This window comes from Triturus cristatus, chromosome 2_1, assembly GCF_964204655.1.
Source record: "Triturus cristatus chromosome 2_1, aTriCri1.1, whole genome shotgun sequence".
Classification (NCBI taxonomy): domain Eukaryota; kingdom Metazoa; phylum Chordata; class Amphibia; order Caudata; family Salamandridae; genus Triturus; species Triturus cristatus.
Window position 1 is genome coordinate 366,091,469 of NC_140581.1, and position 24,705 is coordinate 366,116,173.

The following is a 24,705-nucleotide window of genomic DNA, read 5'->3' on the forward strand; positions in this document are numbered from 1 at the left end:
GGGGAGATGCCCAGCGGCCCGCCCTCACCCTGTCCCCTTCCAACTCATACTTACCTGGCAGGGGAGACACCATGATCACGAAGGTGGTTCTCCCAGGGTGAGGCTCATCCATTGCACTTCGGATGTGCTGACCCCTGCGATGTCCCCAAATGCGGGATACTCGACTGCATAATTTCTGGTAGTGGGGGACTGCGTTCGCGCTTTCCCCTGATCTCTGGTTTCAAGAAAGACAAAAAGGAAAAAAAAATAAAAAGGAGTCTGGAGCACCCTTTGACGTTTCTTGTGGTCCGTCCAGGGTGCTGTAAGCTGGCTGGAATGGGGAGTGGGCGAGGGCCAATTAGATATGCAAATTTACAAGCCTGGGGATGCTGGCTCAGGGCTTAGAAACGTGCTTCTGGGCCCGATTTCGACCTGGCAAGCCCTCTGTTGTGCTTGCGAAAGCCTTTGCTTGTGCACAGTTTAAAGGGCCTGAAAAATCTGCTTTTGGGCCCGATTTAGGCCTGCCAAGCCCTCTCGTGTGCTTGCTGTAGCCCTGGCTTTCCCCCACCCGTGTCAGCAAGGTGCAGCATAGCGAAAGCAGGGCCCTGATTGGCGCTGCCGGTGGGCGTGGACATGCAAATGTTGCTGGCCGGCCGAGGCCTGTGGGAAGCTGCTGTGGGTAGCTGCGCGCTTTCCAAAGTGGGCACAGGGGCCTTGGCTGGTCACCTTGCGCCCCACAATGCCCATGCTCTGCTTCGCCCGGCCTCAGGCCTTGCCTGTGTGAATGCCACCCTCGCTCTGCGGGGAGATGCCCAGCGGCCCGCCCTCACCCTGTCCCCTTCCAACTCATACTTACCTGGCAGGGGAGACACCATGATCACGAAGGTGGTTCTCCCAGGGTGAGGCTCATCCATTGCACTTCGGATGTGCTGACCCCTGCGATGTCCCCAAATGCGGGATACTCGACTGCATAATTTCTGGTAGTGGGGGACTGCGTTCGCGCTTTCCCCTGATCTCTGGTTTCAAGAAAGACAAAAAGGAAAAAAAAATAAAAAGGAGTCTGGAGCACCCTTTCTCGTCTTCTGTGTTCTTTCTGGGGTGCTGCGGCTGGATTGGAGGGGGGCGGGGGCGTGGGCAAGAGGGAATCACATGCTAAGTACTGAGCCTGGGGAATGATGGGATAGCTGCAGCCTCCCACTCTGGGGACCTATCCAGAGACAGGGAAGTAGGCCCTGGCCAGGTGACATGTCTGCTCCTTTCCATCGCCCCCCTGGGGCTGTGGCCTGGCTGCCAGCCTCTTGCCTCGCCCTAGCCTTCCCAGGCCCAGACTCTGGCTGAGGACCCCAGGCCGTGGCCCGGCGAGGGCTCTGCCCGGCGAGGGTTCTGTCTGCAGCGTTTGGGAGCGTTCGGGAAGGCGTGAGGGGCTCAGGGCGAGAACCCCTGCTCGCTTGCAGGCCTGTTTGTCCCTGGCTTTCAGCCACAAGCAGTCGACTGGGGCCTAGCCAGGCAACAGGGCACTGCATACCTCTAGAGGCGGCCTCAGTGGCAGCTCTTAGGCTTCAAAAGCCCCAAATCTCTGCTTCTGGGCCCAAAGTCGACATGGCAATCGCCCTTCTGTGCTTGCTGTAGCCCTGGCTTTCCCCCACCCGTGTCAGCAAGGTGCAGCATAGCGAAAGCAGGGCCCTGATTGGCGCTGCCGGTGGGCGTGGACATGCAAATGTTGCTGGCCGGCCGAGGCCTGTGGGAAGCTGCTGTGGGTAGCTGCGCGCTTTCCAAAGTGGGCACAGGGGCCTTGGCTGGTCACCTTGCGCCCCACAATGCCCATGCTCTGCTTCGCCCGGCCTCAGGCCTTGCCTGTGTGAATGCCACCCTCGCTCTGCGGGGAGATGCCCAGCGGCCCGCCCTCACCCTGTCCCCTTCCAACTCATACTTACCTGGCAGGGGAGACACCATGATCACGAAGGTGGTTCTCCCAGGGTGAGGCTCATCCATTGCACTTCGGATGTGCTGACCCCTGCGATGTCCCCAAATGCGGGATACTCGACTGCATAATTTCTGGTAGTGGGGGACTGCGTTCGCGCTTTCCCCTGATCTCTGGTTTCAAGAAAGACAAAAAGGAAAAAAAAATAAAAAGGAGTCTGGAGCACCCTTTCTCGTCTTCTGTGTTCTTTCTGGGGTGCTGCGGCTGGATTGGAGGGGGGCGGGGGCGTGGGCAAGAGGGAATCACGTGCTAAGTACTGAGCCTGGGGAATGATGGGATAGCTGCAGCCTCCCACTCTGGGGACCTATCCAGAGACAGGGAAGTAGGCCCTGGCCAGGTGACATGTCTGCTCCTTTCCATCGCCCCCCTGGGGCTGTGGCCTGGCTGCCAGCCTCTTGCCTCGCCCTAGCCTTCCCAGGCCCAGACTCTGGCTGAGGACCCCAGGCCGTGGCCCGGCGAGGGCTCTGCCCGGCGAGGGTTCTGTCTGCAGCGTTTGGGAGCGTTCGGGAAGGCGTGAGGGGCTCAGGGCGAGAACCCCTGCTCGCTTGCAGGCCTGTTTGTCCCTGGCTTTCAGCCACAAGCAGTCGACTGGGGCCTAGCCAGGCAACAGGGCACTGCATACCTCTAGAGGCGGCCTCAGTGGCAGCTCTTAGGCTTCAAAAGCCCCAAATCTCTGCTTCTGGGCCCAAAGTCGACATGGCAATCGCCCTTCTGTGCTTGCTGTAGCCCTGGCTTTCCCCCACCCGTGTCAGCAAGGTGCAGCATAGCGAAAGCAGGGCCCTGATTGGCGCTGCCGGTGGGCGTGGACATGCAAATGTTGCTGGCCGGCCGAGGCCTGTGGGAAGCTGCTGTGGGTAGCTGCGCGCTTTCCAAAGTGGGCACAGGGGCCTTGGCTGGTCACCTTGCGCCCCACAATGCCCATGCTCTGCTTCGCCCGGCCTCAGGCCTTGCCTGTGTGAATGCCACCCTCGCTCTGCGGGGAGATGCCCAGCGGCCCGCCCTCACCCTGTCCCCTTCCAACTCATACTTACCTGGCAGGGGAGACACCATGATCACGAAGGTGGTTCTCCCAGGGTGAGGCTCATCCATTGCACTTCGGATGTGCTGACCCCTGCGATGTCCCCAAATGCGGGATACTCGACTGCATAATTTCTGGTAGTGGGGGACTGCGTTCGCGCTTTCCCCTGATCTCTGGTTTCAAGAAAGACAAAAAGGAAAAAAAAATAAAAAGGAGTCTGGAGCACCCTTTGACGTTTCTTGTGGTCCGTCCAGGGTGCTGTAAGCTGGCTGGAATGGGGAGTGGGCGAGGGCCAATTAGATATGCAAATTTACAAGCCTGGGGATGCTGGCTCAGGGCTTAGAAACGTGCTTCTGGGCCCGATTTCGACCTGGCAAGCCCTCTGTTGTGCTTGCGAAAGCCTTTGCTTGTGCACAGTTTAAAGGGCCTGAAAAATCTGCTTTTGGGCCCGATTTAGGCCTGCCAAGCCCTCTCGTGTGCTTGCTGTAGCCCTGGCTTTCCCCCACCCGTGTCAGCAAGGTGCAGCATAGCGAAAGCAGGGCCCTGATTGGCGCTGCCGGTGGGCGTGGACATGCAAATGTTGCTGGCCGGCCGAGGCCTATGGGAAGCTGCTGTGGGTAGCTGCGCGCTTTCCAAAGTGGGCACAGGGGCCTTGGCTGGTCACCTTGCGCCCCACAATGCCCATGCTCTGCTTCGCCCGGCCTCAGGCCTTGCCTGTGTGAATGCCACCCTCGCTCTGCGGGGAGATGCCCAGCGGCCCGCCCTCACCCTGTCCCCTTCCAACTCATACTTACCTGGCAGGGGAGACACCATGATCACGAAGGTGGTTCTCCCAGGGTGAGGCTCATCCATTGCACTTCGGATGTGCTGACCCCTGCGATGTCCCCAAATGCGGGATACTCGACTGCATAATTTCTGGTAGTGGGGGACTGCGTTCGCGCTTTCCCCTGATCTCTGGTTTCAAGAAAGACAAAAAGGAAAAAAAAATAAAAAGGAGTCTGGAGCACCCTTTCTCGTCTTCTGTGTTCTTTCTGGGGTGCTGCGGCTGGATTGGAGGGGGGCGGGGGCGTGGGCAAGAGGGAATCACATGCTAAGTACTGAGCCTGGGGAATGATGGGATAGCTGCAGCCTCCCACTCTGGGGACCTATCCAGAGACAGGGAAGTAGGCCCTGGCCAGGTGACATGTCTGCTCCTTTCCATCGCCCCCCTGGGGCTGTGGCCTGGCTGCCAGCCTCTTGCCTCGCCCTAGCCTCCCCAGGCCCAGACTCTGGCTGAGGACCCCAGGCCGTGGCCCGGCGAGGGCTCTGCCCGGCGAGGGTTCTGTCTGCAGCGTTTGGGAGCGTTCGGGAAGGCGTGAGGGGCTCAGGGCGAGAACCCCTGCTCGCTTGCAGGCCTGTTTGTCCCTGGCTTTCAGCCACAAGCAGTCGACTGGGGCCTAGCCAGGCAACAGGGCACTGCATACCTCTAGAGGCGGCCTCAGTGGCAGCTCTTAGGCTTCAAAAGCCCCAAATCTCTGCTTCTGGGCCCAAAGTCGACATGGCAATCGCCCTTCTGTGCTTGCTGTAGCCCTGGCTTTCCCCCACCCGTGTCAGCAAGGTGCAGCATAGCGAAAGCAGGGCCCTGATTGGCGCTGCCGGTGGGCGTGGACATGCAAATGTTGCTGGCCGGCCGAGGCCTGTGGGAAGCTGCTGTGGGTAGCTGCGCGCTTTCCAAAGTGGGCACAGGGGCCTTGGCTGGTCACCTTGCGCCCCACAATGCCCATGCTCTGCTTCGCCCGGCCTCAGGCCTTGCCTGTGTGAATGCCACCCTCGCTCTGCGGGGAGATGCCCAGCGGCCCGCCCTCACCCTGTCCCCTTCCAACTCATACTTACCTGGCAGGGGAGACACCATGATCACGAAGGTGGTTCTCCCAGGGTGAGGCTCATCCATTGCACTTCGGATGTGCTGACCCCTGCGATGTCCCCAAATGCGGGATACTCGACTGCATAATTTCTGGTAGTGGGGGACTGCGTTCGCGCTTTCCCCTGATCTCTGGTTTCAAGAAAGACAAAAAGGAAAAAAAAATAAAAAGGAGTCTGGAGCACCCTTTGACGTTTCTTGTGGTCCGTCCAGGGTGCTGTAAGCTGGCTGGAATGGGGAGTGGGCGAGGGCCAATTAGATATGCAAATTTACAAGCCTGGGGATGCTGGCTCAGGGCTTAGAAACGTGCTTCTGGGCCCGATTTCGACCTGGCAAGCCCTCTGTTGTGCTTGCGAAAGCCTTTGCTTGTGCACAGTTTAAAGGGCCTGAAAAATCTGCTTTTGGGCCCGATTTAGGCCTGCCAAGCCCTCTCGTGTGCTTGCTGTAGCCCTGGCTTTCCCCCACCCGTGTCAGCAAGGTGCAGCATAGCGAAAGCAGGGCCCTGATTGGCGCTGCCGGTGGGCGTGGACATGCAAATGTTGCTGGCCGGCCGAGGCCTGTGGGAAGCTGCTGTGGGTAGCTGCGCGCTTTCCAAAGTGGGCACAGGGGCCTTGGCTGGTCACCTTGCGCCCCACAATGCCCATGCTCTGCTTCGCCCGGCCTCAGGCCTTGCCTGTGTGAATGCCACCCTCGCTCTGCGGGGAGATGCCCAGCGGCCCGCCCTCACCCTGTCCCCTTCCAACTCATACTTACCTGGCAGGGGAGACACCATGATCACGAAGGTGGTTCTCCCAGGGTGAGGCTCATCCATTGCACTTCGGATGTGCTGACCCCTGCGATGTCCCCAAATGCGGGATACTCGACTGCATAATTTCTGGTAGTGGGGGACTGCGTTCGCGCTTTCCCCTGATCTCTGGTTTCAAGAAAGACAAAAAGGAAAAAAAAATAAAAAGGAGTCTGGAGCACCCTTTCTCGTCTTCTGTGTTCTTTCTGGGGTGCTGCGGCTGGATTGGAGGGGGGCGGGGGCGTGGGCAAGAGGGAATCACATGCTAAGTACTGAGCCTGGGGAATGATGGGATAGCTGCAGCCTCCCACTCTGGGGACCTATCCAGAGACAGGGAAGTAGGCCCTGGCCAGGTGACATGTCTGCTCCTTTCCATCGCCCCCCTGGGGCTGTGGCCTGGCTGCCAGCCTCTTGCCTCGCCCTAGCCTTCCCAGGCCCAGACTCTGGCTGAGGACCCCAGGCCGTGGCCCGGCGAGGGCTCTGCCCGGCGAGGGTTCTGTCTGCAGCGTTTGGGAGCGTTCGGGAAGGCGTGAGGGGCTCAGGGCGAGAACCCCTGCTCGCTTGCAGGCCTGTTTGTCCCTGGCTTTCAGCCACAAGCAGTCGACTGGGGCCTAGCCAGGCAACAGGGCACTGCATACCTCTAGAGGCGGCCTCAGTGGCAGCTCTTAGGCTTCAAAAGCCCCAAATCTCTGCTTCTGGGCCCAAAGTCGACATGGCAATCGCCCTTCTGTGCTTGCTGTAGCCCTGGCTTTCCCCCACCCGTGTCAGCAAGGTGCAGCATAGCGAAAGCAGGGCCCTGATTGGCGCTGCCGGTGGGCGTGGACATGCAAATGTTGCTGGCCGGCCGAGGCCTGTGGGAAGCTGCTGTGGGTAGCTGCGCGCTTTCCAAAGTGGGCACAGGGGCCTTGGCTGGTCACCTTGCGCCCCACAATGCCCATGCTCTGCTTCGCCCGGCCTCAGGCCTTGCCTGTGTGAATGCCACCCTCGCTCTGCGGGGAGATGCCCAGCGGCCCGCCCTCACCCTGTCCCCTTCCAACTCATACTTACCTGGCAGGGGAGACACCATGATCACGAAGGTGGTTCTCCCAGGGTGAGGCTCATCCATTGCACTTCGGATGTGCTGACCCCTGCGATGTCCCCAAATGCGGGATACTCGACTGCATAATTTCTGGTAGTGGGGGACTGCGTTCGCGCTTTCCCCTGATCTCTGGTTTCAAGAAAGACAAAAAGGAAAAAAAAATAAAAAGGAGTCTGGAGCACCCTTTCTCGTCTTCTGTGTTCTTTCTGGGGTGCTGCGGCTGGATTGGAGGGGGGCGGGGGCGTGGGCAAGAGGGAATCACATGCTAAGTACTGAGCCTGGGGAATGATGGGATAGCTGCAGCCTCCCACTCTGGGGACCTATCCAGAGACAGGGAAGTAGGCCCTGGCCAGGTGACATGTCTGCTCCTTTCCATCGCCCCCCTGGGGCTGTGGCCTGGCTGCCAGCCTCTTGCCTCGCCCTAGCCTCCCCAGGCCCAGACTCTGGCTGAGGACCCCAGGCCGTGGCCCGGCGAGGGCTCTGCCCGGCGAGGGTTCTGTCTGCAGCGTTTGGGAGCGTTCGGGAAGGCGTGAGGGGCTCAGGGCGAGAACCCCTGCTCGCTTGCAGGCCTGTTTGTCCCTGGCTTTCAGCCACAAGCAGTCGACTGGGGCCTAGCCAGGCAACAGGGCACTGCATACCTCTAGAGGCGGCCTCAGTGGCAGCTCTTAGGCTTCAAAAGCCCCAAATCTCTGCTTCTGGGCCCAAAGTCGACATGGCAATCGCCCTTCTGTGCTTGCTGTAGCCCTGGCTTTCCCCCACCCGTGTCAGCAAGGTGCAGCATAGCGAAAGCAGGGCCCTGATTGGCGCTGCCGGTGGGCGTGGACATGCAAATGTTGCTGGCCGGCCGAGGCCTGTGGGAAGCTGCTGTGGGTAGCTGCGCGCTTTCCAAAGTGGGCACAGGGGCCTTGGCTGGTCACCTTGCGCCCCACAATGCCCATGCTCTGCTTCGCCCGGCCTCAGGCCTTGCCTGTGTGAATGCCACCCTCGCTCTGCGGGGAGATGCCCAGCGGCCCGCCCTCACCCTGTCCCCTTCCAACTCATACTTACCTGGCAGGGGAGACACCATGATCACGAAGGTGGTTCTCCCAGGGTGAGGCTCATCCATTGCACTTCGGATGTGCTGACCCCTGCGATGTCCCCAAATGCGGGATACTCGACTGCATAATTTCTGGTAGTGGGGGACTGCGTTCGCGCTTTCCCCTGATCTCTGGTTTCAAGAAAGACAAAAAGGAAAAAAAAATAAAAAGGAGTCTGGAGCACCCTTTGACGTTTCTTGTGGTCCGTCCAGGGTGCTGTAAGCTGGCTGGAATGGGGAGTGGGCGAGGGCCAATTAGATATGCAAATTTACAAGCCTGGGGATGCTGGCTCAGGGCTTAGAAACGTGCTTCTGGGCCCGATTTCGACCTGGCAAGCCCTCTGTTGTGCTTGCGAAAGCCTTTGCTTGTGCACAGTTTAAAGGGCCTGAAAAATCTGCTTTTGGGCCCGATTTAGGCCTGCCAAGCCCTCTCGTGTGCTTGCTGTAGCCCTGGCTTTCCCCCACCCGTGTCAGCAAGGTGCAGCATAGCGAAAGCAGGGCCCTGATTGGCGCTGCCGGTGGGCGTGGACATGCAAATGTTGCTGGCCGGCCGAGGCCTGTGGGAAGCTGCTGTGGGTAGCTGCGCGCTTTCCAAAGTGGGCACAGGGGCCTTGGCTGGTCACCTTGCGCCCCACAATGCCCATGCTCTGCTTCGCCCGGCCTCAGGCCTTGCCTGTGTGAATGCCACCCTCGCTCTGCGGGGAGATGCCCAGCGGCCCGCCCTCACCCTGTCCCCTTCCAACTCATACTTACCTGGCAGGGGAGACACCATGATCACGAAGGTGGTTCTCCCAGGGTGAGGCTCATCCATTGCACTTCGGATGTGCTGACCCCTGCGATGTCCCCAAATGCGGGATACTCGACTGCATAATTTCTGGTAGTGGGGGACTGCGTTCGCGCTTTCCCCTGATCTCTGGTTTCAAGAAAGACAAAAAGGAAAAAAAAATAAAAAGGAGTCTGGAGCACCCTTTCTCGTCTTCTGTGTTCTTTCTGGGGTGCTGCGGCTGGATTGGAGGGGGGCGGGGGCGTGGGCAAGAGGGAATCACATGCTAAGTACTGAGCCTGGGGAATGATGGGATAGCTGCAGCCTCCCACTCTGGGGACCTATCCAGAGACAGGGAAGTAGGCCCTGGCCAGGTGACATGTCTGCTCCTTTCCATCGCCCCCCTGGGGCTGTGGCCTGGCTGCCAGCCTCTTGCCTCGCCCTAGCCTTCCCAGGCCCAGACTCTGGCTGAGGACCCCAGGCCGTGGCCCGGCGAGGGCTCTGCCCGGCGAGGGTTCTGTCTGCAGCGTTTGGGAGCGTTCGGGAAGGCGTGAGGGGCTCAGGGCGAGAACCCCTGCTCGCTTGCAGGCCTGTTTGTCCCTGGCTTTCAGCCACAAGCAGTCGACTGGGGCCTAGCCAGGCAACAGGGCACTGCATACCTCTAGAGGCGGCCTCAGTGGCAGCTCTTAGGCTTCAAAAGCCCCAAATCTCTGCTTCTGGGCCCAAAGTCGACATGGCAATCGCCCTTCTGTGCTTGCTGTAGCCCTGGCTTTCCCCCACCCGTGTCAGCAAGGTGCAGCATAGCGAAAGCAGGGCCCTGATTGGCGCTGCCGGTGGGCGTGGACATGCAAATGTTGCTGGCCGGCCGAGGCCTGTGGGAAGCTGCTGTGGGTAGCTGCGCGCTTTCCAAAGTGGGCACAGGGGCCTTGGCTGGTCACCTTGCGCCCCACAATGCCCATGCTCTGCTTCGCCCGGCCTCAGGCCTTGCCTGTGTGAATGCCACCCTCGCTCTGCGGGGAGATGCCCAGCGGCCCGCCCTCACCCTGTCCCCTTCCAACTCATACTTACCTGGCAGGGGAGACACCATGATCACGAAGGTGGTTCTCCCAGGGTGAGGCTCATCCATTGCACTTCGGATGTGCTGACCCCTGCGATGTCCCCAAATGCGGGATACTCGACTGCATAATTTCTGGTAGTGGGGGACTGCGTTCGCGCTTTCCCTGATCTCTGGTTTCAAGAAAGACAAAAAGGAAAAAAAAATAAAAAGGAGTCTGGAGCACCCTTTCTCGTCTTCTGTGTTCTTTCTGGGGTGCTGCGGCTGGATTGGAGGGGGGCGGGGGCGTGGGCAAGAGGGAATCACATGCTAAGTACTGAGCCTGGGGAATGATGGGATAGCTGCAGCCTCCCACTCTGGGGACCTATCCAGAGACAGGGAAGTAGGCCCTGGCCAGGTGACATGTCTGCTCCTTTCCATCGCCCCCCTGGGGCTGTGGCCTGGCTGCCAGCCTCTTGCCTCGCCCTAGCCTCCCCAGGCCCAGACTCTGGCTGAGGACCCCAGGCCGTGGCCCGGCGAGGGCTCTGCCCGGCGAGGGTTCTGTCTGCAGCGTTTGGGAGCGTTCGGGAAGGCGTGAGGGGCTCAGGGCGAGAACCCCTGCTCGCTTGCAGGCCTGTTTGTCCCTGGCTTTCAGCCACAAGCAGTCGACTGGGGCCTAGCCAGGCAACAGGGCACTGCATACCTCTAGAGGCGGCCTCAGTGGCAGCTCTTAGGCTTCAAAAGCCCCAAATCTCTGCTTCTGGGCCCAAAGTCGACATGGCAATCGCCCTTCTGTGCTTGCTGTAGCCCTGGCTTTCCCCCACCCGTGTCAGCAAGGTGCAGCATAGCGAAAGCAGGGCCCTGATTGGCGCTGCCGGTGGGCGTGGACATGCAAATGTTGCTGGCCGGCCGAGGCCTGTGGGAAGCTGCTGTGGGTAGCTGCGCGCTTTCCAAAGTGGGCACAGGGGCCTTGGCTGGTCACCTTGCGCCCCACAATGCCCATGCTCTGCTTCGCCCGGCCTCAGGCCTTGCCTGTGTGAATGCCACCCTCGCTCTGCGGGGAGATGCCCAGCGGCCCGCCCTCACCCTGTCCCCTTCCAACTCATACTTACCTGGCAGGGGAGACACCATGATCACGAAGGTGGTTCTCCCAGGGTGAGGCTCATCCATTGCACTTCGGATGTGCTGACCCCTGCGATGTCCCCAAATGCGGGATACTCGACTGCATAATTTCTGGTAGTGGGGGACTGCGTTCGCGCTTTCCCCTGATCTCTGGTTTCAAGAAAGACAAAAAGGAAAAAAAAATAAAAAGGAGTCTGGAGCACCCTTTGACGTTTCTTGTGGTCCGTCCAGGGTGCTGTAAGCTGGCTGGAATGGGGAGTGGGCGAGGGCCAATTAGATATGCAAATTTACAAGCCTGGGGATGCTGGCTCAGGGCTTAGAAACGTGCTTCTGGGCCCGATTTCGACCTGGCAAGCCCTCTGTTGTGCTTGCGAAAGCCTTTGCTTGTGCACAGTTTAAAGGGCCTGAAAAATCTGCTTTTGGGCCCGATTTAGGCCTGCCAAGCCCTCTCGTGTGCTTGCTGTAGCCCTGGCTTTCCCCCACCCGTGTCAGCAAGGTGCAGCATAGCGAAAGCAGGGCCCTGATTGGCGCTGCCGGTGGGCGTGGACATGCAAATGTTGCTGGCCGGCCGAGGCCTGTGGGAAGCTGCTGTGGGTAGCTGCGCGCTTTCCAAAGTGGGCACAGGGGCCTTGGCTGGTCACCTTGCGCCCCACAATGCCCATGCTCTGCTTCGCCCGGCCTCAGGCCTTGCCTGTGTGAATGCCACCCTCGCTCTGCGGGGAGATGCCCAGCGGCCCGCCCTCACCCTGTCCCCTTCCAACTCATACTTACCTGGCAGGGGAGACACCATGATCACGAAGGTGGTTCTCCCAGGGTGAGGCTCATCCATTGCACTTCGGATGTGCTGACCCCTGCGATGTCCCCAAATGCGGGATACTCGACTGCATAATTTCTGGTAGTGGGGGACTGCGTTCGCGCTTTCCCCTGATCTCTGGTTTCAAGAAAGACAAAAAGGAAAAAAAAATAAAAAGGAGTCTGGAGCACCCTTTCTCGTCTTCTGTGTTCTTTCTGGGGTGCTGCGGCTGGATTGGAGGGGGGCGGGGGCGTGGGCAAGAGGGAATCACATGCTAAGTACTGAGCCTGGGGAATGATGGGATAGCTGCAGCCTCCCACTCTGGGGACCTATCCAGAGACAGGGAAGTAGGCCCTGGCCAGGTGACATGTCTGCTCCTTTCCATCGCCCCCCTGGGGCTGTGGCCTGGCTGCCAGCCTCTTGCCTCGCCCTAGCCTTCCCAGGCCCAGACTCTGGCTGAGGACCCCAGGCCGTGGCCCGGCGAGGGCTCTGCCCGGCGAGGGTTCTGTCTGCAGCGTTTGGGAGCGTTCGGGAAGGCGTGAGGGGCTCAGGGCGAGAACCCCTGCTCGCTTGCAGGCCTGTTTGTCCCTGGCTTTCAGCCACAAGCAGTCGACTGGGGCCTAGCCAGGCAACAGGGCACTGCATACCTCTAGAGGCGGCCTCAGTGGCAGCTCTTAGGCTTCAAAAGCCCCAAATCTCTGCTTCTGGGCCCAAAGTCGACATGGCAATCGCCCTTCTGTGCTTGCTGTAGCCCTGGCTTTCCCCCACCCGTGTCAGCAAGGTGCAGCATAGCGAAAGCAGGGCCCTGATTGGCGCTGCCGGTGGGCGTGGACATGCAAATGTTGCTGGCCGGCCGAGGCCTGTGGGAAGCTGCTGTGGGTAGCTGCGCGCTTTCCAAAGTGGGCACAGGGGCCTTGGCTGGTCACCTTGCGCCCCACAATGCCCATGCTCTGCTTCGCCCGGCCTCAGGCCTTGCCTGTGTGAATGCCACCCTCGCTCTGCGGGGAGATGCCCAGCGGCCCGCCCTCACCCTGTCCCCTTCCAACTCATACTTACCTGGCAGGGGAGACACCATGATCACGAAGGTGGTTCTCCCAGGGTGAGGCTCATCCATTGCACTTCGGATGTGCTGACCCCTGCGATGTCCCCAAATGCGGGATACTCGACTGCATAATTTCTGGTAGTGGGGGACTGCGTTCGCGCTTTCCCCTGATCTCTGGTTTCAAGAAAGACAAAAAGGAAAAAAAAATAAAAAGGAGTCTGGAGCACCCTTTGACGTTTCTTGTGGTCCGTCCAGGGTGCTGTAAGCTGGCTGGAATGGGGAGTGGGCGAGGGCCAATTAGATATGCAAATTTACAAGCCTGGGGATGCTGGCTCAGGGCTTAGAAACGTGCTTCTGGGCCCGATTTCGACCTGGCAAGCCCTCTGTTGTGCTTGCGAAAGCCTTTGCTTGTGCACAGTTTAAAGGGCCTGAAAAATCTGCTTTTGGGCCCGATTTAGGCCTGCCAAGCCCTCTCGTGTGCTTGCTGTAGCCCTGGCTTTCCCCCACCCGTGTCAGCAAGGTGCAGCATAGCGAAAGCAGGGCCCTGATTGGCGCTGCCGGTGGGCGTGGACATGCAAATGTTGCTGGCCGGCCGAGGCCTGTGGGAAGCTGCTGTGGGTAGCTGCGCGCTTTCCAAAGTGGGCACAGGGGCCTTGGCTGGTCACCTTGCGCCCCACAATGCCCATGCTCTGCTTCGCCCGGCCTCAGGCCTTGCCTGTGTGAATGCCACCCTCGCTCTGCGGGGAGATGCCCAGCGGCCCGCCCTCACCCTGTCCCCTTCCAACTCATACTTACCTGGCAGGGGAGACACCATGATCACGAAGGTGGTTCTCCCAGGGTGAGGCTCATCCATTGCACTTCGGATGTGCTGACCCCTGCGATGTCCCCAAATGCGGGATACTCGACTGCATAATTTCTGGTAGTGGGGGACTGCGTTCGCGCTTTCCCCTGATCTCTGGTTTCAAGAAAGACAAAAAGGAAAAAAAAATAAAAAGGAGTCTGGAGCACCCTTTCTCGTCTTCTGTGTTCTTTCTGGGGTGCTGCGGCTGGATTGGAGGGGGGCGGGGGCGTGGGCAAGAGGGAATCACATGCTAAGTACTGAGCCTGGGGAATGATGGGATAGCTGCAGCCTCCCACTCTGGGGACCTATCCAGAGACAGGGAAGTAGGCCCTGGCCAGGTGACATGTCTGCTCCTTTCCATCGCCCCCCTGGGGCTGTGGCCTGGCTGCCAGCCTCTTGCCTCGCCCTAGCCTTCCCAGGCCCAGACTCTGGCTGAGGACCCCAGGCCGTGGCCCGGCGAGGGCTCTGCCCGGCGAGGGTTCTGTCTGCAGCGTTTGGGAGCGTTCGGGAAGGCGTGAGGGGCTCAGGGCGAGAACCCCTGCTCGCTTGCAGGCCTGTTTGTCCCTGGCTTTCAGCCACAAGCAGTCGACTGGGGCCTAGCCAGGCAACAGGGCACTGCATACCTCTAGAGGCGGCCTCAGTGGCAGCTCTTAGGCTTCAAAAGCCCCAAATCTCTGCTTCTGGGCCCAAAGTCGACATGGCAATCGCCCTTCTGTGCTTGCTGTAGCCCTGGCTTTCCCCCACCCGTGTCAGCAAGGTGCAGCATAGCGAAAGCAGGGCCCTGATTGGCGCTGCCGGTGGGCGTGGACATGCAAATGTTGCTGGCCGGCCGAGGCCTGTGGGAAGCTGCTGTGGGTAGCTGCGCGCTTTCCAAAGTGGGCACAGGGGCCTTGGCTGGTCACCTTGCGCCCCACAATGCCCATGCTCTGCTTCGCCCGGCCTCAGGCCTTGCCTGTGTGAATGCCACCCTCGCTCTGCGGGGAGATGCCCAGCGGCCCGCCCTCACCCTGTCCCCTTCCAACTCATACTTACCTGGCAGGGGAGACACCATGATCACGAAGGTGGTTCTCCCAGGGTGAGGCTCATCCATTGCACTTCGGATGTGCTGACCCCTGCGATGTCCCCAAATGCGGGATACTCGACTGCATAATTTCTGGTAGTGGGGGACTGCGTTCGCGCTTTCCCCTGATCTCTGGTTTCAAGAAAGACAAAAAGGAAAAAAAAATAAAAAGGAGTCTGGAGCACCCTTTCTCGTCTTCTGTGTTCTTTCTGGGGTGCTGCGGCTGGATTGGAGGGGGGCGGGGGCGTGGGCAAGAGGGAATCACATGCTAAGTACTGAGCCTGGGGAATGATGGGATAGCTGCAGCCTCCCACTCTGGGGACCTATCCAGAGACAGGGAAGTAGGCCCTGGCCAGGTGACATGTCTGCTCCTTTCCATCGCCCCCCTGGGGCTGTGGCCTGGCTGCCAGCCTCTTGCCTCGCCCTAGCCTCCCCAGGCCCAGACTCTGGCTGAGGACCCCAGGCCGTGGCCCGGCGAGGGCTCTGCCCGGCGAGGGTTCTGTCTGCAGCGTTTGGGAGCGTTCGGGAAGGCGTGAGGGGCTCAGGGCGAGAACCCCTGCTCGCTTGCAGGCCTGTTTGTCCCTGGCTTTCAGCCACAAGCAGTCGACTGGGGCCTAGCCAGGCAACAGGGCACTGCATACCTCTAGAGGCGGCCTCAGTGGCAGCTCTTAGGCTTCAAAAGCCCCAAATCTCTGCTTCTGGGCCCAAAGTCGACATGGCAATCGCCCTTCTGTGCTTGCTGTAGCCCTGGCTTTCCCCCACCCGTGTCAGCAAGGTGCAGCATAGCGAAAGCAGGGCCCTGATTGGCGCTGCCGGTGGGCGTGGACATGCAAATGTTGCTGGCCGGCCGAGGCCTGTGGGAAGCTGCTGTGGGTAGCTGCGCGCTTTCCAAAGTGGGCACAGGGGCCTTGGCTGGTCACCTTGCGCCCCACAATGCCCATGCTCTGCTTCGCCCGGCCTCAGGCCTTGCCTGTGTGAATGCCACCCTCGCTCTGCGGGGAGATGCCCAGCGGCCCGCCCTCACCCTGTCCCCTTCCAACTCATACTTACCTGGCAGGGGAGACACCATGATCACGAAGGTGGTTCTCCCAGGGTGAGGCTCATCCATTGCACTTCGGATGTGCTGACCCCTGCGATGTCCCCAAATGCGGGATACTCGACTGCATAATTTCTGGTAGTGGGGGACTGCGTTCGCGCTTTCCCCTGATCTCTGGTTTCAAGAAAGACAAAAAGGAAAAAAAAATAAAAAGGAGTCTGGAGCACCCTTTGACGTTTCTTGTGGTCCGTCCAGGGTGCTGTAAGCTGGCTGGAATGGGGAGTGGGCGAGGGCCAATTAGATATGCAAATTTACAAGCCTGGGGATGCTGGCTCAGGGCTTAGAAACGTGCTTCTGGGCCCGATTTCGACCTGGCAAGCCCTCTGTTGTGCTTGCGAAAGCCTTTGCTTGTGCACAGTTTAAAGGGCCTGAAAAATCTGCTTTTGGGCCCGATTTAGGCCTGCCAAGCCCTCTCGTGTGCTTGCTGTAGCCCTGGCTTTCCCCCACCCGTGTCAGCAAGGTGCAGCATAGCGAAAGCAGGGCCCTGATTGGCGCTGCCGGTGGGCGTGGACATGCAAATGTTGCTGGCCGGCCGAGGCCTGTGGGAAGCTGCTGTGGGTAGCTGCGCGCTTTCCAAAGTGGGCACAGGGGCCTTGGCTGGTCACCTTGCGCCCCACAATGCCCATGCTCTGCTTCGCCCGGCCTCAGGCCTTGCCTGTGTGAATGCCACCCTCGCTCTGCGGGGAGATGCCCAGCGGCCCGCCCTCACCCTGTCCCCTTCCAACTCATACTTACCTGGCAGGGGAGACACCATGATCACGAAGGTGGTTCTCCCAGGGTGAGGCTCATCCATTGCACTTCGGATGTGCTGACCCCTGCGATGTCCCCAAATGCGGGATACTCGACTGCATAATTTCTGGTAGTGGGGGACTGCGTTCGCGCTTTCCCCTGATCTCTGGTTTCAAGAAAGACAAAAAGGAAAAAAAAATAAAAAGGAGTCTGGAGCACCCTTTCTCGTCTTCTGTGTTCTTTCTGGGGTGCTGCGGCTGGATTGGAGGGGGGCGGGGGCGTGGGCAAGAGGGAATCACATGCTAAGTACTGAGCCTGGGGAATGATGGGATAGCTGCAGCCTCCCACTCTGGGGACCTATCCAGAGACAGGGAAGTAGGCCCTGGCCAGGTGACATGTCTGCTCCTTTCCATCGCCCCCCTGGGGCTGTGGCCTGGCTGCCAGCCTCTTGCCTCGCCCTAGCCTTCCCAGGCCCAGACTCTGGCTGAGGACCCCAGGCCGTGGCCCGGCGAGGGCTCTGCCCGGCGAGGGTTCTGTCTGCAGCGTTTGGGAGCGTTCGGGAAGGCGTGAGGGGCTCAGGGCGAGAACCCCTGCTCGCTTGCAGGCCTGTTTGTCCCTGGCTTTCAGCCACAAGCAGTCGACTGGGGCCTAGCCAGGCAACAGGGCACTGCATACCTCTAGAGGCGGCCTCAGTGGCAGCTCTTAGGCTTCAAAAGCCCCAAATCTCTGCTTCTGGGCCCAAAGTCGACATGGCAATCGCCCTTCTGTGCTTGCTGTAGCCCTGGCTTTCCCCCACCCGTGTCAGCAAGGTGCAGCATAGCGAAAGCAGGGCCCTGATTGGCGCTGCCGGTGGGCGTGGACATGCAAATGTTGCTGGCCGGCCGAGGCCTGTGGGAAGCTGCTGTGGGTAGCTGCGCGCTTTCCAAAGTGGGCACAGGGGCCTTGGCTGGTCACCTTGCGCCCCACAATGCCCATGCTCTGCTTCGCCCGGCCTCAGGCCTTGCCTGTGTGAATGCCACCCTCGCTCTGCGGGGAGATGCCCAGCGGCCCGCCCTCACCCTGTCCCCTTCCAACTCATACTTACCTGGCAGGGGAGACACCATGATCACGAAGGTGGTTCTCCCAGGGTGAGGCTCATCCATTGCACTTCGGATGTGCTGACCCCTGCGATGTCCCCAAATGCGGGATACTCGACTGCATAATTTCTGGTAGTGGGGGACTGCGTTCGCGCTTTCCCCTGATCTCTGGTTTCAAGAAAGACAAAAAGGAAAAAAAAATAAAAAGGAGTCTGGAGCACCCTTTCTCGTCTTCTGTGTTCTTTCTGGGGTGCTGCGGCTGGATTGGAGGGGGGCGGGGGCGTGGGCAAGAGGGAATCACATGCTAAGTACTGAGCCTGGGGAATGATGGGATAGCTGCAGCCTCCCACTCTGGGGACCTATCCAGAGACAGGGAAGTAGGCCCTGGCCAGGTGACATGTCTGCTCCTTTCCATCGCCCCCCTGGGGCTGTGGCCTGGCTGCCAGCCTCTTGCCTCGCCCTAGCCTCCCCAGGCCCAGACTCTGGCTGAGGACCCCAGGCCGTGGCCCGGCGAGGGCTCTGCCCGGCGAGGGTTCTGTCTGCAGCGTTTGGGAGCGTTCGGGAAGGCGTGAGGGGCTCAGGGCGAGAACCCCTGCTCGCTTGCAGGCCTGTTTGTCCCTGGCTTTCAGCCACAAGCAGTCGACTGGGGCCTAGCCAGGCAACAGGGCACTGCATACCTCTAGAGGCGGCCTCAGTGGCAGCTCTTAGGCTTCAAAAGCCCCAAATCTCTGCTTCTGGGCCCAAAGTCGACATGGCAATCGCCCTTCTGTGCTTGCTGTAGCCCTGGCTTTCCCCCACCCGTGTCAGCAAGGTGCAGCATAGCGAAAGCAGGGCCCTGATTGGCGCTGCCGGTGGGCGTGGACATGCAAATGTTGCTGGCCGGCCGAGGCCTGTGGGAAGCTGCTGTGGGTAGCTGCGCGCTTTCCAAAGTGGGCACAGGGGCCTTGGCTGGTCACCTTGCGCCCCACAATGCCCATGCTCTGCTTCGCCCGGCCTCAGGCCTTGCCTGTGTGAATGCCACCCTCGCTCTGCGGGGAGATGCCCAGCGGCCCGCCCTCACCCTGTCCCCTTCCAACTCATACTTACCTGGCAGGGGAGACACCATGATCACGAAGGTGGTTCTCCCAGGGTGAGGCTCATCCATTGCACTTCGGATGTGCTGACCCCTGCGATGTCCCCAAATGCGGGATACTCGACTGCATAATTTCTGGTAGTGGGGGACTGCGTTCGCGCTTTCCCCTGATCTCTGGTTTCAAGAAAGACAAAAAGGAAAAAAAAATAAAAAGGAGTCTGGAGCACCCTTTGACGTTTCTTGTGGTCCGTCCAGGGTGCTGTAAGCTGGCTGGAATGGGGAGTGGGCGAGGGCCAATTAGATATGCAAATTTACAAGCCTGGGGATGCTGGCTCAGGGCTTAGAAACGTGCTTCTGGGCCCGATTTCGACCTGGCAAGCCCTCTGTTGTGCTTGCGAAAGCCTTTGCTTGTGCACAGTTTAAAGGGCCTGAAAAATCTGCTTTTGGGCCCGATTTAGGCCTGCCAAGCCCTCTCGTGTGCTTGCTGTAGCCCTGGCTTTCCCCCACCCGTGTCAGCAAGGTGCAGCATAGCGAAAGCAGGGCCCTGATTGGCGCTGCCGGTGGGCGTGGACATGCAAATGTTGCTGGCCGGCCGAGGCCTGTGGGAAGCTGCTGTGGGTAGCTGCGCGCTTTCCAAAGTGGGCACAGGGGCCTTGGCTGGTCACCTTGCGCCCCACAATGCCCATGCTCTGCTTCGCCCGGCCTCAGGCCTTGCCTGTGTGAATGCCACCCTCGCTCTGCGGGGAGATGCCCAGCGGCCCGCCCTCACCCTGTCCCCTTCCAACTCATACTTACCTGGCAGGGGAGACACCATGATCACGAAGGTGGTTCTCCCAGGGTGAGGCTCATCCATTGCACTTCGGATGTGCTGACCCCTGCGATGTCCCCAAATGCGGGATACTCGACTGCATAATTTCTGGTAGTGGGGGACTGCGTTCGCGCTTTCCCCTGATCTCTGGTTTCAAGAAAGACAAAAAGGAAAAAAAAATAAAAAGGAGTCTGGAGCACCCTTTCTCGTCTTCTGTGTTCTTTCTGGGGTGCTGCGGCTGGATTGGAGGGGGGCGGGGGCGTGGGCAAGAGGGAATCACATGCTAAGTACTGAGCCTGGGGAATGATGGGATAGCTGCAGCCTCCCACTCTGGGGACCTATCCAGAGACAGGGAAGTAGGCCCTGGCCAGGTGACATGTCTGCTCCTTTCCATCGCCCCCCTGGGGCTGTGGCCTGGCTGCCAGCCTCTTGCCTCGCCCTAGCCTTCCCAGGCCCAGACTCTGGCTGAGGACCCCAGGCCGTGGCCCGGCGAGGGCTCTGCCCGGCGAGGGTTCTGTCTGCAGCGTTTGGGAGCGTTCGGGAAGGCGTGAGGGGCTCAGGGCGAGAACCCCTGCTCGCTTGCAGGCCTGTTTGTCCCTGGCTTTCAGCCACAAGCAGTCGACTGGGGCCTAGCCAGGCAACAGGGCACTGCATACCTCTAGAGGCGGCCTCAGTGGCAGCTCTTAGGCTTCAAAAGCCCCAAATCTCTGCTTCTGGGCCCAAAGTCGACATGGCAATCGCCCTTCTGTGCTTGCTGTAGCCCTGGCTTTCCCCCACCCGTGTCAGCAAGGTGCAGCATAGCGAAAGCAGGGCCCTGATTGGCGCTGCCGGTGGGCGTGGACATGCAAATGTTGCTGGCCGGCCGAGGCCTGTGGGAAGCTGCTGTGGGTAGCTGCGCGCTTTCCAAAGTGGGCACAGGGGCCTTGGCTGGTCACCTTGCGCCCCACAATGCCCATGCTCTGCTTCGCCCGGCCTCAGGCCTTGCCTGTGTGAATGCCACCCTCGCTCTGCGGGGAGATGCCCAGCGGCCCGCCCTCACCCTGTCCCCTTCCAACTCATACTTACCTGGCAGGGGAGACACCATGATCACGAAGGTGGTTCTCCCAGGGTGAGGCTCATCCATTGCACTTCGGATGTGCTGACCCCTGCGATGTCCCCAAATGCGGGATACTCGACTGCATAATTTCTGGTAGTGGGGGACTGCGTTCGCGCTTTCCCCTGATCTCTGGTTTCAAGAAAGACAAAAAGGAAAAAAAAATAAAAAGGAGTCTGGAGCACCCTTTCTCGTCTTCTGTGTTCTTTCTGGGGTGCTGCGGCTGGATTGGAGGGGGGCGGGGGCGTGGGCAAGAGGGAATCACATGCTAAGTACTGAGCCTGGGGAATGATGGGATAGCTGCAGCCTCCCACTCTGGGGACCTATCCAGAGACAGGGAAGTAGGCCCTGGCCAGGTGACATGTCTGCTCCTTTCCATCGCCCCCCTGGGGCTGTGGCCTGGCTGCCAGCCTCTTGCCTCGCCCTAGCCTCCCCAGGCCCAGACTCTGGCTGAGGACCCCAGGCCGTGGCCCGGCGAGGGCTCTGCCCGGCGAGGGTTCTGTCTGCAGCGTTTGGGAGCGTTCGGGAAGGCGTGAGGGGCTCAGGGCGAGAACCCCTGCTCGCTTGCAGGCCTGTTTGTCCCTGGCTTTCAGCCACAAGCAGTCGACTGGGGCCTAGCCAGGCAACAGGGCACTGCATACCTCTAGAGGCGGCCTCAGTGGCAGCTCTTAGGCTTCAAAAGCCCCAAATCTCTGCTTCTGGGCCCAAAGTCGACATGGCAATCGCCCTTCTGTGCTTGCTGTAGCCCTGGCTTTCCCCCACCCGTGTCAGCAAGGTGCAGCATAGCGAAAGCAGGGCCCTGATTGGCGCTGCCGGTGGGCGTGGACATGCAAATGTTGCTGGCCGGCCGAGGCCTGTGGGAAGCTGCTGTGGGTAGCTGCGCGCTTTCCAAAGTGGGCACAGGGGCCTTGGCTGGTCACCTTGCGCCCCACAATGCCCATGCTCTGCTTCGCCCGGCCTCAGGCCTTGCCTGTGTGAATGCCACCCTCGCTCTGCGGGGAGATGCCCAGCGGCCCGCCCTCACCCTGTCCCCTTCCAACTCATACTTACCTGGCAGGGGAGACACCATGATCACGAAGGTGGTTCTCCCAGGGTGAGGCTCATCCATTGCACTTCGGATGTGCTGACCCCTGCGATGTCCCCAAATGCGGGATACTCGACTGCATAATTTCTGGTAGTGGGGGACTGCGTTCGCGCTTTCCCCTGATCTCTGGTTTCAAGAAAGACAAAAAGGAAAAAAAAATAAAAAGGAGTCTGGAGCACCCTTTGACGTTTCTTGTGGTCCGTCCAGGGTGCTGTAAGCTGGCTGGAATGGGGAGTGGGCGAGGGCCAATTAGATATGCAAATTTACAAGCCTGGGGATGCTGGCTCAGGGCTTAGAAACGTGCTTCTGGGCCCGATTTCGACCTGGCAAGCCCTCTGTTGTGCTTGCGAAAGCCTTTGCTTGTGCACAGTTTAAAGGGCCTGAAAAATCTGCTTTTGGGCCCGATTTAGGCCTGCCAAGCCCTCTCGTGTGCTTGCTGTAGCCCTGGCTTTCCCCCACCCGTGTCAGCAAGGTGCAGCATAGCGAAAGCAGGGCCCTGATTGGCGCTGCCGGTGGGCGTGGACATGCAAATGTTGCTGGCCGGCCGAGGCCTGTGGGAAGCTGCTGTGGGTAGCTGCGCGCTTTCCAAAGTGGGCACAGGGGCCTTGGCTGGTCACCTTGCGCCCCACAATGCCCATGCTCTGCTTCGCCCGGCCTCAGGCCTTGCCTGTGTGAATGCCACCCTCGCTCTGCGGGGAGATGCCCAGCGGCCCGCCCTCACCCTGTCCCCTTCCAACTCATACTTACCTGGCAGGGGAGACACCATGATCACGAAGGTGGTTCTCCCAGGGTGAGGCTCATCCATTGCACTTCGGATGTGCTGACCCCTGCGATGTCCCCAAATGCGGGATACTCGACTGCATAATTTCTGGTAGTGGGGGACTGCGTTCGCGCTTTCCCCTGATCTCTGGTTTCAAGAAAGACAAAAAGGAAAAAAAAATAAAAAGGAGTCTGGAGCACCCTTTCTCGTCTTCTGTGTTCTTTCTGGGGTGCTGCGGCTGGATTGGAGGGGGGCGGGGGCGTGGGCAAGAGGGAATCACATGCTAAGTACTGAGCCTGGGGAATGATGGGATAGCTGCAGCCTCCCACTCTGGGGACCTATCCAGAGACAGGGAAGTAGGCCCTGGCCAGGTGACATGTCTGCTCCTTTCCATCGCCCCCCTGGGGCTGTGGCCTGGCTGCCAGCCTCTTGCCTCGCCCTAGCCTTCCCAGGCCCAGACTCTGGCTGAGGACCCCAGGCCGTGGCCCGGCGAGGGCTCTGCCCGGCGAGGGTTCTGTCTGCAGCGTTTGGGAGCGTTCGGGAAGGCGTGAGGGGCTCAGGGCGAGAACCCCTGCTCGCTTGCAGGCCTGTTTGTCCCTGGCTTTCAGCCACAAGCAGTCGACTGGGGCCTAGCCAGGCAACAGGGCACTGCATACCTCTAGAGGCGGCCTCAGTGGCAGCTCTTAGGCTTCAAAAGCCCCAAATCTCTGCTTCTGGGCCCAAAGTCGACATGGCAATCGCCCTTCTGTGCTTGCTGTAGCCCTGGCTTTCCCCCACCCGTGTCAGCAAGGTGCAGCATAGCGAAAGCAGGGCCCTGATTGGCGCTGCCGGTGGGCGTGGACATGCAAATGTTGCTGGCCGGCCGAGGCCTGTGGGAAGCTGCTGTGGGTAGCTGCGCGCTTTCCAAAGTGGGCACAGGGGCCTTGGCTGGTCACCTTGCGCCCCACAATGCCCATGCTCTGCTTCGCCCGGCCTCAGGCCTTGCCTGTGTGAATGCCACCCTCGCTCTGCGGGGAGATGCCCAGCGGCCCGCCCTCACCCTGTCCCCTTCCAACTCATACTTACCTGGCAGGGGAGACACCATGATCACGAAGGTGGTTCTCCCAGGGTGAGGCTCATCCATTGCACTTCGGATGTGCTGACCCCTGCGATGTCCCCAAATGCGGGATACTCGACTGCATAATTTCTGGTAGTGGGGGACTGCGTTCGCGCTTTCCCCTGATCTCTGGTTTCAAGAAAGACAAAAAGGAAAAAAAAATAAAAAGGAGTCTGGAGCACCCTTTCTCGTCTTCTGTGTTCTTTCTGGGGTGCTGCGGCTGGATTGGAGGGGGGCGGGGGCGTGGGCAAGAGGGAATCACGTGCTAAGTACTGAGCCTGGGGAATGATGGGATAGCTGCAGCCTCCCACTCTGGGGACCTATCCAGAGACAGGGAAGTAGGCCCTGGCCAGGTGACATGTCTGCTCCTTTCCATCGCCCCCCTGGGGCTGTGGCCTGGCTGCCAGCCTCTTGCCTCGCCCTAGCCTTCCCAGGCCCAGACTCTGGCTGAGGACCCCAGGCCGTGGCCCGGCGAGGGCTCTGCCCGGCGAGGGTTCTGTCTGCAGCGTTTGGGAGCGTTCGGGAAGGCGTGAGGGGCTCAGGGCGAGAACCCCTGCTCGCTTGCAGGCCTGTTTGTCCCTGGCTTTCAGCCACAAGCAGTCGACTGGGGCCTAGCCAGGCAACAGGGCACTGCATACCTCTAGAGGCGGCCTCAGTGGCAGCTCTTAGGCTTCAAAAGCCCCAAATCTCTGCTTCTGGGCCCAAAGTCGACATGGCAATCGCCCTTCTGTGCTTGCTGTAGCCCTGGCTTTCCCCCACCCGTGTCAGCAAGGTGCAGCATAGCGAAAGCAGGGCCCTGATTGGCGCTGCCGGTGGGCGTGGACATGCAAATGTTGCTGGCCGGCCGAGGCCTGTGGGAAGCTGCTGTGGGTAGCTGCGCGCTTTCCAAAGTGGGCACAGGGGCCTTGGCTGGTCACCTTGCGCCCCACAATGCCCATGCTCTGCTTCGCCCGGCCTCAGGCCTTGCCTGTGTGAATGCCACCCTCGCTCTGCGGGGAGATGCCCAGCGGCCCGCCCTCACCCTGTCCCCTTCCAACTCATACTTACCTGGCAGGGGAGACACCATGATCACGAAGGTGGTTCTCCCAGGGTGAGGCTCATCCATTGCACTTCGGATGTGCTGACCCCTGCGATGTCCCCAAATGCGGGATACTCGACTGCATAATTTCTGGTAGTGGGGGACTGCGTTCGCGCTTTCCCCTGATCTCTGGTTTCAAGAAAGACAAAAAGGAAAAAAAAATAAAAAGGAGTCTGGAGCACCCTTTGACGTTTCTTGTGGTCCGTCCAGGGTGCTGTAAGCTGGCTGGAATGGGGAGTGGGCGAGGGCCAATTAGATATGCAAATTTACAAGCCTGGGGATGCTGGCTCAGGGCTTAGAAACGTGCTTCTGGGCCCGATTTCGACCTGGCAAGCCCTCTGTTG

At 60.1% G+C, this 24,705-nt stretch overlaps 26 non-coding genes across 26 annotated transcripts; all 26 read left to right on the forward strand.

The window, feature by feature from the left end:
* Positions 1-46: 46 nt before the first annotated feature.
* Positions 47-210, forward strand: LOC146864782 (U1 spliceosomal RNA). The gene has a single exon (XR_014976838.1). It is a non-coding gene; the product is annotated as a U1 spliceosomal RNA (small nuclear RNA).
* Positions 211-827: 617 nt separating this feature from the next.
* Positions 828-991, forward strand: LOC146864783 (U1 spliceosomal RNA). Its single transcript, XR_014976839.1, has one exon. It is a non-coding gene; the product is annotated as a U1 spliceosomal RNA (small nuclear RNA).
* Positions 992-1,905: 914 nt separating this feature from the next.
* LOC146864784 (U1 spliceosomal RNA) lies at positions 1,906-2,069 on the forward strand. Its single transcript, XR_014976840.1, has one exon. It is a non-coding gene; the product is annotated as a U1 spliceosomal RNA (small nuclear RNA).
* A 914-nt stretch (positions 2,070-2,983) lies between these two features.
* LOC146864785 (U1 spliceosomal RNA) lies at positions 2,984-3,147 on the forward strand. The gene has a single exon (XR_014976841.1). It is a non-coding gene; the product is annotated as a U1 spliceosomal RNA (small nuclear RNA).
* Positions 3,148-3,764: 617 nt separating this feature from the next.
* Positions 3,765-3,928, forward strand: LOC146864786 (U1 spliceosomal RNA). Its single transcript, XR_014976842.1, has one exon. It is a non-coding gene; the product is annotated as a U1 spliceosomal RNA (small nuclear RNA).
* A 914-nt stretch (positions 3,929-4,842) lies between these two features.
* On the forward strand, positions 4,843-5,006 carry LOC146864787 (U1 spliceosomal RNA). The gene has a single exon (XR_014976843.1). It is a non-coding gene; the product is annotated as a U1 spliceosomal RNA (small nuclear RNA).
* A 617-nt stretch (positions 5,007-5,623) lies between these two features.
* LOC146864788 (U1 spliceosomal RNA) lies at positions 5,624-5,787 on the forward strand. The gene has a single exon (XR_014976845.1). It is a non-coding gene; the product is annotated as a U1 spliceosomal RNA (small nuclear RNA).
* Positions 5,788-6,701: 914 nt separating this feature from the next.
* Positions 6,702-6,865, forward strand: LOC146864789 (U1 spliceosomal RNA). Its single transcript, XR_014976846.1, has one exon. It is a non-coding gene; the product is annotated as a U1 spliceosomal RNA (small nuclear RNA).
* Positions 6,866-7,779: 914 nt separating this feature from the next.
* On the forward strand, positions 7,780-7,943 carry LOC146864790 (U1 spliceosomal RNA). Its single transcript, XR_014976847.1, has one exon. It is a non-coding gene; the product is annotated as a U1 spliceosomal RNA (small nuclear RNA).
* A 617-nt stretch (positions 7,944-8,560) lies between these two features.
* Positions 8,561-8,724, forward strand: LOC146864791 (U1 spliceosomal RNA). Its single transcript, XR_014976848.1, has one exon. It is a non-coding gene; the product is annotated as a U1 spliceosomal RNA (small nuclear RNA).
* A 914-nt stretch (positions 8,725-9,638) lies between these two features.
* On the forward strand, positions 9,639-9,802 carry LOC146864792 (U1 spliceosomal RNA). Its single transcript, XR_014977381.1, has one exon. It is a non-coding gene; the product is annotated as a U1 spliceosomal RNA (small nuclear RNA).
* A 913-nt stretch (positions 9,803-10,715) lies between these two features.
* LOC146864793 (U1 spliceosomal RNA) lies at positions 10,716-10,879 on the forward strand. The gene has a single exon (XR_014976849.1). It is a non-coding gene; the product is annotated as a U1 spliceosomal RNA (small nuclear RNA).
* A 617-nt stretch (positions 10,880-11,496) lies between these two features.
* LOC146864794 (U1 spliceosomal RNA) lies at positions 11,497-11,660 on the forward strand. The gene has a single exon (XR_014976850.1). It is a non-coding gene; the product is annotated as a U1 spliceosomal RNA (small nuclear RNA).
* Positions 11,661-12,574: 914 nt separating this feature from the next.
* LOC146864795 (U1 spliceosomal RNA) lies at positions 12,575-12,738 on the forward strand. The gene has a single exon (XR_014976851.1). It is a non-coding gene; the product is annotated as a U1 spliceosomal RNA (small nuclear RNA).
* A 617-nt stretch (positions 12,739-13,355) lies between these two features.
* Positions 13,356-13,519, forward strand: LOC146864796 (U1 spliceosomal RNA). Its single transcript, XR_014976852.1, has one exon. It is a non-coding gene; the product is annotated as a U1 spliceosomal RNA (small nuclear RNA).
* Positions 13,520-14,433: 914 nt separating this feature from the next.
* LOC146864797 (U1 spliceosomal RNA) lies at positions 14,434-14,597 on the forward strand. The gene has a single exon (XR_014976853.1). It is a non-coding gene; the product is annotated as a U1 spliceosomal RNA (small nuclear RNA).
* A 914-nt stretch (positions 14,598-15,511) lies between these two features.
* On the forward strand, positions 15,512-15,675 carry LOC146864798 (U1 spliceosomal RNA). Its single transcript, XR_014976854.1, has one exon. It is a non-coding gene; the product is annotated as a U1 spliceosomal RNA (small nuclear RNA).
* Positions 15,676-16,292: 617 nt separating this feature from the next.
* LOC146864799 (U1 spliceosomal RNA) lies at positions 16,293-16,456 on the forward strand. The gene has a single exon (XR_014976856.1). It is a non-coding gene; the product is annotated as a U1 spliceosomal RNA (small nuclear RNA).
* Positions 16,457-17,370: 914 nt separating this feature from the next.
* Positions 17,371-17,534, forward strand: LOC146864800 (U1 spliceosomal RNA). Its single transcript, XR_014976857.1, has one exon. It is a non-coding gene; the product is annotated as a U1 spliceosomal RNA (small nuclear RNA).
* Positions 17,535-18,448: 914 nt separating this feature from the next.
* LOC146864801 (U1 spliceosomal RNA) lies at positions 18,449-18,612 on the forward strand. Its single transcript, XR_014976858.1, has one exon. It is a non-coding gene; the product is annotated as a U1 spliceosomal RNA (small nuclear RNA).
* A 617-nt stretch (positions 18,613-19,229) lies between these two features.
* Positions 19,230-19,393, forward strand: LOC146864802 (U1 spliceosomal RNA). The gene has a single exon (XR_014976859.1). It is a non-coding gene; the product is annotated as a U1 spliceosomal RNA (small nuclear RNA).
* A 914-nt stretch (positions 19,394-20,307) lies between these two features.
* Positions 20,308-20,471, forward strand: LOC146864803 (U1 spliceosomal RNA). Its single transcript, XR_014976860.1, has one exon. It is a non-coding gene; the product is annotated as a U1 spliceosomal RNA (small nuclear RNA).
* Positions 20,472-21,385: 914 nt separating this feature from the next.
* Positions 21,386-21,549, forward strand: LOC146864804 (U1 spliceosomal RNA). The gene has a single exon (XR_014976861.1). It is a non-coding gene; the product is annotated as a U1 spliceosomal RNA (small nuclear RNA).
* A 617-nt stretch (positions 21,550-22,166) lies between these two features.
* On the forward strand, positions 22,167-22,330 carry LOC146864805 (U1 spliceosomal RNA). Its single transcript, XR_014976862.1, has one exon. It is a non-coding gene; the product is annotated as a U1 spliceosomal RNA (small nuclear RNA).
* Positions 22,331-23,244: 914 nt separating this feature from the next.
* LOC146864806 (U1 spliceosomal RNA) lies at positions 23,245-23,408 on the forward strand. Its single transcript, XR_014976863.1, has one exon. It is a non-coding gene; the product is annotated as a U1 spliceosomal RNA (small nuclear RNA).
* A 914-nt stretch (positions 23,409-24,322) lies between these two features.
* Positions 24,323-24,486, forward strand: LOC146864807 (U1 spliceosomal RNA). Its single transcript, XR_014976864.1, has one exon. It is a non-coding gene; the product is annotated as a U1 spliceosomal RNA (small nuclear RNA).
* The last annotated feature ends 219 nt before the right edge of the window (positions 24,487-24,705 follow it).